The 14,859-nt window shown below is 35.3% G+C and overlaps 2 pseudogenes; both read right to left on the minus strand.

Moving 5' to 3' along the window:
• Positions 1–6,651: 6,651 nt before the first annotated feature.
• On the minus strand, positions 6,652–7,377 carry LOC149551415 (protein C2-DOMAIN ABA-RELATED 11 pseudogene; annotated as a pseudogene).
• A 5,340-nt stretch (positions 7,378–12,717) lies between these two features.
• On the minus strand, positions 12,718–13,315 carry LOC149551416 (protein C2-DOMAIN ABA-RELATED 11 pseudogene; annotated as a pseudogene).
• Positions 13,316–14,859: the final 1,544 nt, after the last annotated feature.

The raw sequence follows: 14,859 nt of genomic DNA on the forward strand, positions 1-14,859 counted from the left end.
GAAAAGAACACAAGGCACCAAAATTTAACGTGGTTCACCTGATTCTTGGGCTATGTCCACCAAACAATAAGTCCAATATTATTATGATCCAGTGATTATAACCTGATTACAATCTGTAATCCCTTACAGCTCAATACCACCGCAAGAACCAATTTCACATCACAACTTAATGAAAATACATAACCCTAAGCCCTTTTATACAAGTATTTTTATGCCACTTTAGGGTTACAACATGTCAACCATATGTACAATACTTTCTTGATCAGTCACCATAAACTAACAGGTCCTTTACCATTTGATGTTTTTTTGATACCCCCTAGGGGCTCTAAGTTATTAGCCTTAGAATATGACAATTGAATCATCCTTAGTGCACCTTGGGGACACTTTGGTGCATATTGGTCATGAACATTCTAGAAACTTCACAGTTGAAATGAGGGTGTTACTAGGGTCATCTACCCATCTGGATCTAATAGAATAGTCAAATTAATGCCATAATGAATGGTTGGAAATATTTGCACTGTTGCACCAATTCACTAAGGAACAATGTTACAAGTTTTGGCATCAAATGGGAGGCGTGAATGTTCTAGGTTCGGCTATGGCTACAACACGGTTGTAACTGAGATTCACTCGATTATCCAAATCTAAATTCACTAATGAATTAATGTTACAATGTAAAGTTTAGGGTCAATTAACAAGTTTTTAAAATAATTGTATTGTCAAGCTATTGAATATGTTCAACATTAGAATATGTCATTGTTAAATATGTTTTATGATCTTGTTCATGTTTGAAGTTTTCCTTTGTTGAATAAATGCATCTTTGTTCTAGGTTCTCTATGGCTGACACATGGTTGTCATTGAGGTTCACCCGCTTATCCAAATTTGAATTCACTAACGAATTAATGTTGTGATGTATGGTTTAGGGTCAATTGACAAGTTTTTAAAATAATTGTATTGTCAAGTTGTTTAATATGTTCAACATTAGAATATGTCATTGTTAAATATGATTTATGATCCAGTTTAGGGACAATTGACAAGTTTTTAAAATAATTGTATTGTCAAGTTGTTTAATATGTTCAACATTAGAATATGTCATTGTTAAATATGATTTATGATCTTGTTCATGTTTTAAGTTTTCCTTTGTTGAACATATGCATCTAAACATTTATTATATGTTTAAATTTATCTTTTCAAGTGAGAGGTTTAACATTTACAATATGACATTGTTATATGATTATGATTTTATTTATTTTTTAAGTTTTTCTTCATTTTTATTCATCTAAATATTTATTTTATATTATTATTAAAATCATATTGCAACTTTAAAATTGAAAACAACACATGGCATCCACAAACTTGGTCACTACTCTCATTGTGAAAAATCATATTTTCATAATGAACAAATAGGATCAAATATCAAGTTCCATGTCCAATCAAATATGGTCAAATATTGAGAGTGCATGTCAAAATATAGCATATATGCCAGATCAAATGTGGAGTTACAAAATGTGGCATCAACTATATGAAGCTTGATATCCATACTACAAATGTTGAATATGTGCAAAAAATGGTCATTCAATGACCACAACTACATAATACTTATCTATGAAAATATGTGATGTAGAAGAATCATCAAGATGAAGCTTCTTCACACTACTATGTGGCTTGCTTTGTATTTGTACAAGGACAATTCCAATGCTAAGTAAGATATCATATCCTAAAATATTATCAAATTAATTAAAAAGTGGATTGTAATTTATATTGATTGTTGAATTGTTGATTAACTTGTCTCGTTATTCTACAATAGGGTTGAATGATGAGGGTAATGGGTTCCAAACTAAGCCAGCACTAGAAAAGTGGACATGTAGAGAATCCACTAACAATTGCAATGGGGTCCATCATGGGGGAGGACTCATAGAAGGATGAACCTATGTAATAGAGAAATAAAATTAATGCGCACAATGGGCACGGAATAAAGAAAAAATGCATGCCAAATATGGAGTTGGGACTCTTGTGCTAGTAGGAGGCACATCCACTAACGAGTTTGTCATGATATTTATCTATATGATAAAATACAATATATGTTTTATACTTGAGCAAAATAGTAAAACACAATAAATCATCTAAACAAACAACAATAGTAGAAAGCCACCTCCTTCCTCTATTGTGTTTGACCTCCTCTTTGACAAGAAGGACCTCCAAATAAAGAAAGTGGAAAATATTCCACATGAAGTGGAAAATGGGGTTGTGATATGTAAAATACAATTAACATAAGTTAATTTCAGAAGTAATAATCTTTCCCTAGTTGTATTTATTTATTTATTGGAATAAACCAAGGTATCCCTTATGTATTTTGTCCTCTTGTCCACATGTGAGGACAACTCAATTTTTATGTAATTCCTTTAATAGGGAAATTAGTATATCCTCCTTAAGAAGATCTTGACACTTTAACACTTATTATGAATGGTGGCATTCATATTTGGGAGTTATACATACAACTCCTTTCTCATCTCTATAAAAGTGATGCCTCTCTTTCATTCTTTTCTTCTTCCACACATCATCTTGATGCTATTGTAATGAGCTATATTGTTCCACTTTCTTTCTCTATCCTTTCTTGGGATTTTGCCTTCCATTCATAATACTCACAAGGGGTTTTCTTTGCTTTCCCCTTTCAAAATTCTTTGTCTCCTTTTTTTCTCTTCATTGGTGTGTGATATTGAATCTTGGTTATTTTATGATAACTTTTCTTTACTTTTCTCATTTGGATTAATTTAGTTTCATTTCTCTTCCTTTTTCATCTTATCATCTCTTACATGGTATCAAAGCTATCTAATCCTTGTTTTGATCTTGTGTGAAGGTTACCATTTGAAGATCTTTGTTGAGAGAGAAGAAAGTAGTTTTAGTTTTTATTCTAATCTTTTGTGTAGGTTTCTTTATTATTGTTATTTGTACTAACCTCCTTTGGAAGGCTTTCTACCATAGGATTGTTCCTTTGCATTTATTTTTCTCTCCTTGTTTTGGATGGCTTGCCATGAAAACAAGAGATATTTAACTCTATTTGTGTTGCAGGATTCATTATTCTAACATTTTACAGATTTCATTATAATCTTAAAGTTCAATACCATTAAATTGGATTTATATTAGCTAACTAATTTTTATGATAACAGTTCCTGTAGCAAATTTTTTTTGTTTAGTTTTTGTCACTATTGGTATATTCTTTTCAATATAACTCTAATACTCTTCTTTGTAGATTTTCTTTCAATTATTTTTAATTCAAAATCAACGTAGTTTATTGTTATTTTCATAAAATCCTTTTATTACAAGAATTTATTTTCTTTATTATATATTCTTTCTGTCACTTTTTTTCTTCCTATCACTCACTACATTAACCTTATATTTGTTGTTCTATGCTTTGTTGATTCTTAGCACTTTTTTATATTCTATGTTAATTCATGTCATATCATTCTTTTATCTATTCCTGTTACCACCTTCCACCACTCTACCATTGTCTGCTTGTTAACCTATGACTTCATATCACTTCCTTCTCTTGCATATCCCTACATGCCTCACCAAATCTACACTTGTTGTTTGCATTTTTTTTAAAACCTCGGTTGCATATCTATTCTCAATTTATTCCCGATGCCTACCTTATTATAGCTTCTTCATGTTGCCTATGCATTCTTGAAGCTTCCTGTCACTTCTACTTTCTTGCAGATTCCTATTGCCTCTTTTATTCTCACCACTATATTCTTGTAGATTCTTGTAGCCTCTTCCTTCTTGTTTGTTCCTATCGCCTCTGTCATTTCTCTTCTAGAGGTTCTTGTCACCTCTGCCATTTCTCTTCTATAGGTACCTATAGCCTCTATCATTTCTCTTTTGCAGGTTCATGTCACTCCTTCTCTTTGTTGTTATTATTTCTAATATTCTCCCTTTATTTAATTTTTTAATCATAGTTCATGTCATTTTTTTAAATAAAAAGATAAGAGTTTCTTTTAATCTTAAATCCTTCTCAAGAATTTTTTTTAATCTACTAAGCTTTAATATATATATATAAGTTGTTATTTCATAACCATTACAGATTAAATTCTTTTTGAAAATTTTTTTTTAAAAAAAGACTTCTTCTTTTTTTCATTTAATCTAGGAGATTAATTTTTAACATTAATTTTATTTCAATAATGTCAACTTTGATTCCTAAAATTAAGTTAAATAACTTGAACTATCATGCTTGGAAAACTCATCTTTCATCTTTTTTTATTTAAGCATATTTTAGCAGATGTTGCTACTAACGCCTCTTCAGTTCCTGGTGCTTTTGCTATTCAAGATGAAATAGATGCATGGAATACTAAAAATGAAGAAGCCCTTGGTCTTATTGGTATATAACTTAATCCTGGTTTGTATGTTTTGATTGCTCATTGTTAGGATTAAACCACAGACAGAAATAACAATTACATGCAAATATAACCAATAATAGAAAATAATAGATCACACAGAAAAGAACACAAGGCACCAAGATTTAACATGGTTCACCCAATCTTTGGGCTACGTCCACTAAACAACAAGTCCAATATTATTATGATCCAATGATTACAATCTAATTATAATTTGTAATCCCTTACATCTCAATATCGCCACAAGAACTAATTTCACATCACAACTTAATGAAAATACCTAATCCTAAGCCCTTTTATACAAGTAATTTTATGCCATTTTAGGGTTACAACCTGTTGGCCATATGTTGGCCACACATTGACCACATGTTGGCCATGGCCTAAAAAAAGAATTTATGAAGTATGTGCAATACTTTCCTAATCAGTCACCACAAACTAACAATCTCCCACTTGGGGACTGATCAAGCTCCACATTAAACAACAATATCTCACTTGGATACTGATCATGTAGCTATGCCACTACTCCGTGAGGCTCCCACTAGATCAAACTACCCTAGACTCTGTTGTTCTTTTATTCATGTTTATTCTAAAAGACCAACCGAAGCTGAAGAGGAGTTTAGCTTCTCCCTTGCTACTACCTTTGTCAACATATTTGTTGCATTGTCATTTGTATGTATCTTCTCCAACTTTAACTATCCATCCTCTAAAATTAACCGAATGAAATGACACCGCAACTGTATGTGTTTGGTCTTAGAATGTAGAGTTGAATTCTTTGCAAGATGAATGGCTCTTTGACTATCTGTAAACAAATAATTATAACTCTGAGGGTGTCTCAATTATTCGAAGAAGAACTGAAGCCATATCATCTCCTTGGCTACCTCTGTAGTAGCTACACACTCTGCCTCTGAAGTAGATAAAGCATTAACCTTCTATAACCAAGAAACCTAGCTCACGATGGCCCCACCAACAATAAAGACATAACCTATAGTACTCCACCTGGTATCAATATCCCCTGCCGAATCTGAGTCAACATAGCCCTATAAATCAGTAGTAGAGCCCCCAAAGTGTAAACACTTATTAGATTTTCCTCTCAAATATCTAAGAATCCATTTGACGACATTCCAATGTTCAATTCCTGGATGACTCATATACCTGTTAACAACTCCCACTGCATGTGCAATATCTAGCTTGGTACATACCATAGCATAAATCAAACTTCCTATAGTTAAAGCATAGGGTACCTTGGACATCTTATCCTCCTCTTCTTGTGTCTTAGGACACATCTCCTTAGTCAACTTCAAATGACCAAGTAAAGGTGTGCTGACAGCTTTAGCATTCTCCATAGAGAAATGTTGCAACACCTTCTCAACATAATCAGCCTAAGATAGCTCAATGTGTTGTTCTTCCTATCTCTACAAATATTCATACCAAGGATTTGTTTTGCTGCCCCCAAATCCTTCATAGCAAATGCATGTGTTAATTGGCATTTCAACCCCTTAATGTGATCCATGTTAGACCCATCTACAAGCATATCATTAACATATAAACATAAAATAATGTAGTTGTGTTGGTAAACAGATTTGTCACAGAAGAATTTTCCCAATGGAGTGTATGTGGCAAATCGTTCACAACAGTTGGATAGGCGCTTGATATCTGACCTTCCTCTGCGTTTGGAGGGGTAGCTCCCTTGTAAGATATAATTTTTAAAGGGTTTTTCAATTAAAGAATCTAAAACTTCAAAATTTAAGAGAAAGTTGTGGAAGGTGAATGCACCACACGCCCTCACAACCTTCGGAGATTAACAAGATTGATAACAGAGATACCCAAGAACTACGCTTGAAAGCAACCTGTATTATTAAGCACATTCATTATCATCCATAAACACTCGCATAGCACCATGAGAATGTCCACTACAACGTATAACAATTTGGATTTTAAAATAAGAAACCCAAAGTAGATCTCATTTCATTTCCTTGCACCAAGAAAAGCAATAGAGATTTTTCAATTCAGAGATAAAAAGTGTACATACTTTCCAAAATTTATCCCTAGATCAAAATTTCAGCATAGTGTTCCCTTATTTTTCCAACCAAAAAGTCCTTTTACAAAGCCCAAAAGAGCCCTTATATAGACACAGAGGTTAATAACTACCCTTCTGTGGTTAATAACTACCTCCCAAATACGTGATTTGGGTGAGGTTAATTAACCTCAACAAAATTAACCCAAAAATGATCAAATCCTTAACCTATCAAAAAGACATTTTAAATCACTAATCACAAAAAGATAATTTAAAAGCTTGAAACTTCAAAAGACTTGTGACTTTGGTGGTGTCTGCATGTTGATCCAAATCATGGAAATGGTCTTTAACTCCACATGTCCTGCTACACCCATTTATCGTGCATTTGCTTGGACAATATTTTTCATTGCACTGATGCATTTCATGGTTTGCTTCAATCGCCACTACACAGGGATTATTGCAGCTTGGAAGAGAACATTTTGAGTTGCACATGTGTTGAGGGGAATTACACTTGTGCAACACAACATTACAGAGTCTTAACCACAGTTCCTGAATCATATTACCATCAACATAATGAATACAACTCTCTCTAGAAAGGTAATTGTCTTTTGAGGGTAATAGCTTCTGAATTTGAGTACTTGATGGAGTGCCCTGAAGAGCTTTGTGCATCCTTACCGATGCTACAAGAGGTTGCAGATCTATTTCTGCATCACCCATTTCATCATCTGCAGTGAAGTTATCTTTATCAAACACTTCCACTTTAAGACTACGAGGAGTAGTTGAAGATATATTGAGCGTCAACTCCTCATCCCACACAGGATTCAAATTGCCACTGATAACTTTCGTCTTGACCACCTGGTTGCCGAGCTTGAGAACAACATAGGGATCGTTGCTGCGGATATCCCGCGGTGCGAGGCTCCTTCCTTTCACAACCCGCACTTTCAATACCCCACAAATCTCCCCCATTTTTGCTTCTCCACACAAACTCGCATTCAATGCCCGCAGATTGAAACTTATCATAGGTTCAATAAAATGAGATTCAAATCAAATAAGTTTTGCGACTTTTGCATTGGAATGTTGTAGGGCACAACATCACCCACGTTTTGCATTGGGAGACTTAACTTACGACCGGATTCCAGAGTTCTGCGTGAGTGGTACAGGTGGGAACTTCAACCTCTCATAGCTTATAGATACATCTTCAGAGACAAAGTAAGTACGCTATTACTTGGGAGCTAGGGTGTCCAAGGTGGCGTAGGCTGTATAACAAACTGCAGGATTTTGCATTCCTTTAAGCCACCTTCACCTTGCTCACGTGGGAGAATAGTGTACTCGGGTTGGCATACTATCTGATATTACTTTCCAAATGCATCTATTCAGCTATGTATCTTTCTATATTGTCTTATTATACCAGATTATATGCACTTTGATTGACTATGTCATATCACCAAATCGTTCCTTATCATCAAATACAATAAAATATTTATAAACAAATACCATAGTTCAAAATTTGGAACTGTCATAACCATTTCCAGTTGAAACATAACTATTACAGCATTCACGTATGCCATAGTCCCCGTGTGCTTAGCACTATTCTGATTCACTGCGCATGGAGTTGAAAAGGTTGCGGGTTGAAAGCAAAGGCTTTATCCAAAACATTCATTCCTTCACTGCTCATGTGTTGCTGACTGTAAAATGGCTTACATTCAAATAAGTTGAGTTCTTAACCTTCATATCTTAACCCCCCCCCCTTTTTTTTTAGCAGGTTAATGGTTAAGATTGTGTTTGGCAGGTTAATGGTTAAGATCTTGAGCTCATCTTAACCTCTTTTAAGAAGTTAATTTTGGAGGCTTACATTAACCTTTTGAGAGGTTAAGAAAAACATGTTTTTGGTGGTTAACATTAACATTTTATTTGGAGGTTAAGAAAAACATGTTTTTGATGGTTAACATTAACCTTTTAAGAAGTTAAAGGTTAAGAAGTATGTGTTTTTGGCAGCAATCATTAACCTTTTATATCTTGAGGCTTAGAAGCTGGATTTCAATGATCTCAAGTGCTGTGCGGAACTGTTAACAAGCCGAGGACATGGAGACCTAAAGACTTGCAAATTTCATAGATAGAATGATCAATTTAAGGCTTAAAACCAGGCAAGTTTTAAATACGAACCATGGCTCGTAGAATTGGAACAAATTCTATAGTCGAGCAACAGCTGGCTCTAACTGGGGACAAGGACTGACAAGGACGAAGCTCGAATCTAGAATGAATAAAGTAGTGCCTTATCCATTGGGCTGTGAAATAGAGTCATTCGAGGGGCCAATTTGCAAAAGGGAGGAAACTAGCACCGAAAACCAGACAACTGAAAGAAAACTAGGCGCAACAAAAACTCCTAATTAGACTATATACAAGGTAGGTTTCCCTACCTACAGTGACTCAAGGTATAATCATACAAATCCATTCACTGGCTGGGGAAAATAAATACCATGGTGTACCACCATATGACAATTCTTAAGCTTCCATGGGCTCAGATATAAGTCTGCTCCTTGAATTCTAATTATGAGATTCTTAGCTTGCTCAACATCTCTAGATAAAGGGACGCATCCAAATAACCAGGCTCCATCAAAAATCTCGGGCTTCAAAATCAACTATGCTTCTTGTTGTATGTCACTAATGACTTCATTTTCAACGAGTTGAAGTATAAGATTCTCGAGTTCCTGAATGCATATTTGATCTTCTCCTCTACTTGGCATGCCCTCAACCTGAAATTGTAATGATTGGTCATCATGAAGTCCTGAACTCATTTCCAACAATGGACACTCTTTTTTTTCAACTAGCATGATCATGGTTGAATCTTCTGTAAAATTATTCCAACTGGGATGCACACCGATGTTATATTGAATCTCCTCATGATCCATTTCTTCTTCCTTCTCTTCCAAAAGATCATCTTGAATTTTTAGTAACTTCTGAGTTACATGGGTACCATCTTCAACATTGCGGACCATAACTTCAATTTTCATCCCATTAATATCAACATTTTCCATCTGAAGGGCCTTCTGATGGTTAAGATGAGAAGATACCAAACCTCATATTGGATTGCCTTCATACAATCTGTGGAGTGAAGTAACCTGCGGGGTTATAATAACCATTGAACCTTGTCTTTGAATACCAACTTGAGAATCATCAGTAGAAATGTCTTCGTCTACAAACAAAGGATTAAAGTAAACACTTTCTCCATAGAGGAAATTATCATCCAAAGCTTTTGAGCACAAACTCGGGATAAAAACAGCATTAGAGTTTCCTTCCTCAGATTCCTCCATGAGATTACCTGCTGACTGATTACTTATTTTATCATGGTTATTCTCCTCATAGAATTTCTTTGGCATAGAATTTCCTATTTGATGAAAAGAATCAAAAAGAGGATTTCCTTGAACTTTGAATGATCCATAGGATTTCAATTGTATTTCCGTTGGAATAGAGGAACTTGTCTTTATGTCCATATAGCTTTCATCTTCAATACGTTCGATGATATCTATCCCCTTTTGAATCATCATTTCTTCTCCAAGACATCTTTCATGAAGTGTGAAAGTTGGTATGCATGCTAAAGAATGAAGGCTAGATGGTTCATCTTCTTTTCTTTGAAGCTGATTTTTAACTTTTTCATCAACCAATTGTTTAATCACAATTTCATCAATATCGTCAAAAGTAAAGGTTTCCATTTCCTTAGGAAAAGCAGATATTTGTAGAAGTTCATGGCTGCTTTTATCTCCATCAATGGTAGTGGTTTCTGATTGTTCCATGACATCTAAAGTATTGATATCGTCAATAGATTCATCATCACGAATGGTCATTGAAGGATGATTTGGAAGATTTTCTCCACATAGGAAGTCATCATTTGAAGCATCTAGGCACCAAGTAGGAATAAAAGCAATATGAAATTCACTTTGATCCACATTTTCCTCATCTTCATTCATTTTTTGTGTAGTTTCTCGAGGTTTTGATATTTCTCTTTCTTTTTCATTAGGATGGAGATGATTGAATAATTTCTCTTGGGTTTGAAAATGTTCATAATGATGCCTTGATACATTACTAGACTCTTTTACTTCTATAGGCACCATCTCTCGATCATCTCCTTGATTAAGCATTGAACCTTTGTCTTCTTTCATGCAAGCAGATTTAGATGAATCCTTTCTAACATTTGGATCAGGTGATGTTCTTTTATCAAGAAAATAATTCTTGCATGGGTCTTCTTTGTCAAGTCCTCGCAGTGTTTGAAGTAAAGAAGGATGTACGTTGTTAGGATCCAGGCGTACATTTCCATAGAAGGTTTTTAAAAATTCAACCTGCTTAGGATCAATGGGAGCATGATTTTGATGAGCAATAGAGGTAGTCTTTGAGCTATTCTTCAGACCACCATTATCCATTCTCGATTCACATGAATTATTTTTCTGGTCAAGTTCTTCATTATGCTCACATGTGGAACTTCTCTCCAAAGATGAATTTGTCTTGTGAGAGAAAAATTGATAATCTTTACCATCTTCTTCTTCTATCTTTTGCAAAGTTTGGAACAAAGATGGATGGATGTTTTCTGGATCTAGTTTTCGCCCACCATAGAAACTCTTCAACAAGCTAGCCTGCTTAGGATCAAGGAAAATCTGATTTTGTTGGGAGACAGGTGAATAAGAGACATTCCCATTATTTTTCATTGCCGATTTAGATGAAGCACATTTTTCAGCAAGGACTTCTTTATCTTTATATGCTAAATCTCTTTCCAAGAAGGATTCTTGATAATGAGAAAGAAACCCATATTCTTTTCTATCATCTTCTTCGATCTTTTGAAAAATTTGCAGCAAGTAAGGATGAACCATTCTTGGATCTAGCTTTCTGCCACCATAAAAATTCTTCAAGAATTCAACTTGCAGAGGTTCATTAGGAATTGGTTTCTTTGGATAGGAAAAATATTCCTCATCTGAGTCACTGTCACTATCACTTTCCACTTTCCCTTTGTACCAAACCATGCTTTAAATTTGAACCTCAGATAGAGTCGCCAATATTCGATCTTCTAAATAGAGTCGCCAACCTTCATTCAAGGGAAGGTACCTTCATCAGCCGAGTTACTGATTGTTATTTACTTGAGTTTGGATGTGACCAAGATTTTGCTTGTTCCTTCTTGGAATGACTACTACTCTTTCAACAACGTTGTGACCAATACGAGCTCTTCACAAGATTTTCCCAAATTCTTCTTCTTTTTCGAGAACTTGATTCACCAGATGGTATTGTTGAGCACTTCCTCTACACCTCCAGGCTAGAGTGTTCAAGTCTGAGATGATATCTTCCTGGGTGTCTTGAAAGCCAAGGTTCGGTTGGAGAACAGGAAAAATGTTCTCATGTGGAAGCACCATTGTACTTCATCGTAGGCGACTATCAATCTTTCTATTCAGTCTCCCCAGCGGAGTCGCCAAAAATCTGTTGGTAAACAGATTTGTCACAGAAGAATTTTCCCAATGGAGTGTATGTGTCAAATCGTTCACAACAATTGGATAGGCCCTTGATATCCGACCTTCCTCTGCGTTTGGAGGGGCAGCTCCCTCGTAAGATATAATTTTTAAAGGGTTTTTCAATTAAAGAATCTAAAACTTCAAAATTTAAGAGAAAGTTGTGGAAGGTGAATGCACCACACACCCTCACAACCTTCGGAGATTAACAAGATCGATAACAGAGATACCCAAGAACTACGCTTGAAAGCAACCTGTATTATTAAGCACATTCATTATCATCTGTAAACACTCGCATAGCACCATGAGAATGTCCACTACAACGTATAACAATTTGGATTTTAAAATAAGAAACCCAAAGTAGATCTCATTTCATTTCCTTGCACCAAGAAAAGCAATAGAGATTTTTCAATTCAGAGATAAAAAGTGTACATACTTTCCAAAATTTATCCCTAGATCAAAATTTCAGCATAGTGTTCCCTTATTTTTCCAACCAAAAAGTCCTTTTACAAAGCCCAAAAGAGCCCTTATATAGACACAGAGGTTAATAACTACCCTTTTGTGGTTAATAACTACCTCCCAAATACGTGATTTGGGTGAGGTTAATTAACCTCAACAAAATTAACCCAAAAATGATCAAATCCTTAACCTATCAAAAAGACATTTTAAATCACTAATCACAAAAAGATAATTTAAAAGCTTGAAACTTCAAAAGACTTGTGACTTTGGTGGTGTCTGCATGTTGATCCAAATCATGGAAATGGTCTTTAACTCCACATGTCCTGCTACACCCATTTATCGTGCATTTTCTTGGACAATATTTTTCATTGCACTAATGCGTTTCATGGTTTGCTTCAATCGCCACTACACAGGGATTATTGCAGCTTGGAAGAGAACATTTTGAGTTGCACATGTGTTGAGGGGAATTACACTTGTGCAACTCAACATTACGGAGTCTTAACCACAGTTCCTGAATCATATTACCATCAACATAACGAATACAACTCTCTCTAGAAAGGTAATTGTCTTTTGAGGGTAACAGCTTGCGAATTTGAGTACTTGATGGAGTGCCCTGAAGAGCTTTGCGCATCCTTACCGATGCTACAAGAGGTTGTAGATCTATTTCTGCATCACCCATTTCATCATCTGCAGTGAAGGTATCTTTATCAAACACTTCCACTTTAAGACTGCGAGGAGTAGTTGAAGATATATTGAGCGTCAACTCCTCATCCCACATAGGATTCAGATTGCTACTGATAACTTTCGTCTTGACCACCTAGTTGCCGAGCTTGAGAAAAACATAGGGATCGCTGCTGCGGATATCCCACAGTGTGAGGCTCCTTCCTTTCACAACCCACACTTTCAATACCCCACAAATCTCCCCCATTTCTGCTTCTCCACACAAACCCGCATTCAATGCCCGCAGATTGAAACTTATCATAGGTTCAATAAAATGAGATTCAAATCAAATAAGTTCTGCGACTTTTGCATAGGAATGTTGTAGGGCACAACATCACCCACGTTTTGCATTGGGATACTTAACTTACGACCGGATTCCAGAGTTCTGCGTGAGTGGTACAGGTGGGAACTTCAACCTCTCACAGCTTATAGATACATCTTTAGAGACAAAGTAAGTACGCTATTACTTGGGAGCTAGGGTGTCCAAGGTGGCGTAGGCTGTATAACAAACCGCAGGATTTTGCATTCCTTTAAGCCGCCTTCACCTTGCTCACGTGGGAGAACAGTGTACTCGGGTTGGCATACTATCTGATATTACTTTCCAAATGCATCTATTCAGCTATGTATCTTTTCGTATTGTCTTATTATACCAGATTATATGCACTTTGATTGACTATGTCATATCACCAAATTGTTCCTTATCATCAAATACAATAAAATATTTATAAACAAATACCACATTTCAAAATTTGGAATTGTCATAACCATTTCTAGTTGAGACATAACTATTACAGCATTCACGTATGCCATAGTCCCCGTGTGCTTAGCACTATTCTGATTCACTGCGCATGGAGTTGAAAAGGCTGCGGGTTGAAAGCAAAGGCTTTATCCAAAACATTCATTCCTTCACTCCTCCCGTGTTGCTGACTGTAAAATGGCTTACATTCAAATAAGTTGAGTTCTTAACCTTCATATCTTAACCCCCTTTTTTTTTTTTTAGTAGGTTAATGGTTAAGATTGTGTTTGGCAAGTTAATGGTTAAGATCTTGAGCTCATCTTAACCTCTTTTAAGAAGTTAATTTTGGAAGCTTACATTAACCTTTTGAGAGGTTAAGAAAAACATGTTTTTGGTGGTTAACATTAACCTTTTATTTGGAGGTTAAGAAAAACATGTTTTTGATGGTTAACATTAACCTTTTAAGAAGTTAAAGGTTAAGAAGTACGTGTTTTTGGCGGCAATCATTAACCTTTTATATCTTGAGGCTCAGAAGCTAGATTTCAATGATCTCAAGTGTTGTGCGGAACTGTTAACAAGCCGGGGACATGGAGGCCTAAAGACTTGCAAATTTCACAGATAGAATGATCAATTTAAGGCTTAAAACCAGGCAAGTTTTAAATACGAACCATGGCTCATAGAATTGGAACAAATTCTATAGTCGAGCAACAAGTTGTCATCATCCAACCTCTTAAAATAAACACAATGATCTAAATGACACCTATTATATCCATGCTCATGCATAAAACTGTCAGATTTTAGATACCATTACCGAGGTGCATTTGCACACTAAGTTCTCCTTACCTTTGACTCCAAATCCCTATGGCTAAGCCATATATATCTCTTCATCCAAATCTCCATGAAGAAAGGTTGTTTTAACATCAAGCTACTCTAAATGCAAATCTTCAGTAGCCATAAGACTTAAAACAGTACAGATAGAAGTCATTTTAACAATAGGAGAAAATATCTCATCAAAATCGATTCCTTTTTTCTGTACAAATCCTTTCACAACTAACTTGG

The sequence above is a fragment of the Cupressus sempervirens genome, chromosome 6 (assembly GCF_028749045.1).
Source record: "Cupressus sempervirens isolate cs-2001-9-10 chromosome 6, ASM2874904v1, whole genome shotgun sequence".
NCBI classification, from domain to species: Eukaryota; Viridiplantae; Streptophyta; class Pinopsida; order Cupressales; family Cupressaceae; genus Cupressus; species Cupressus sempervirens.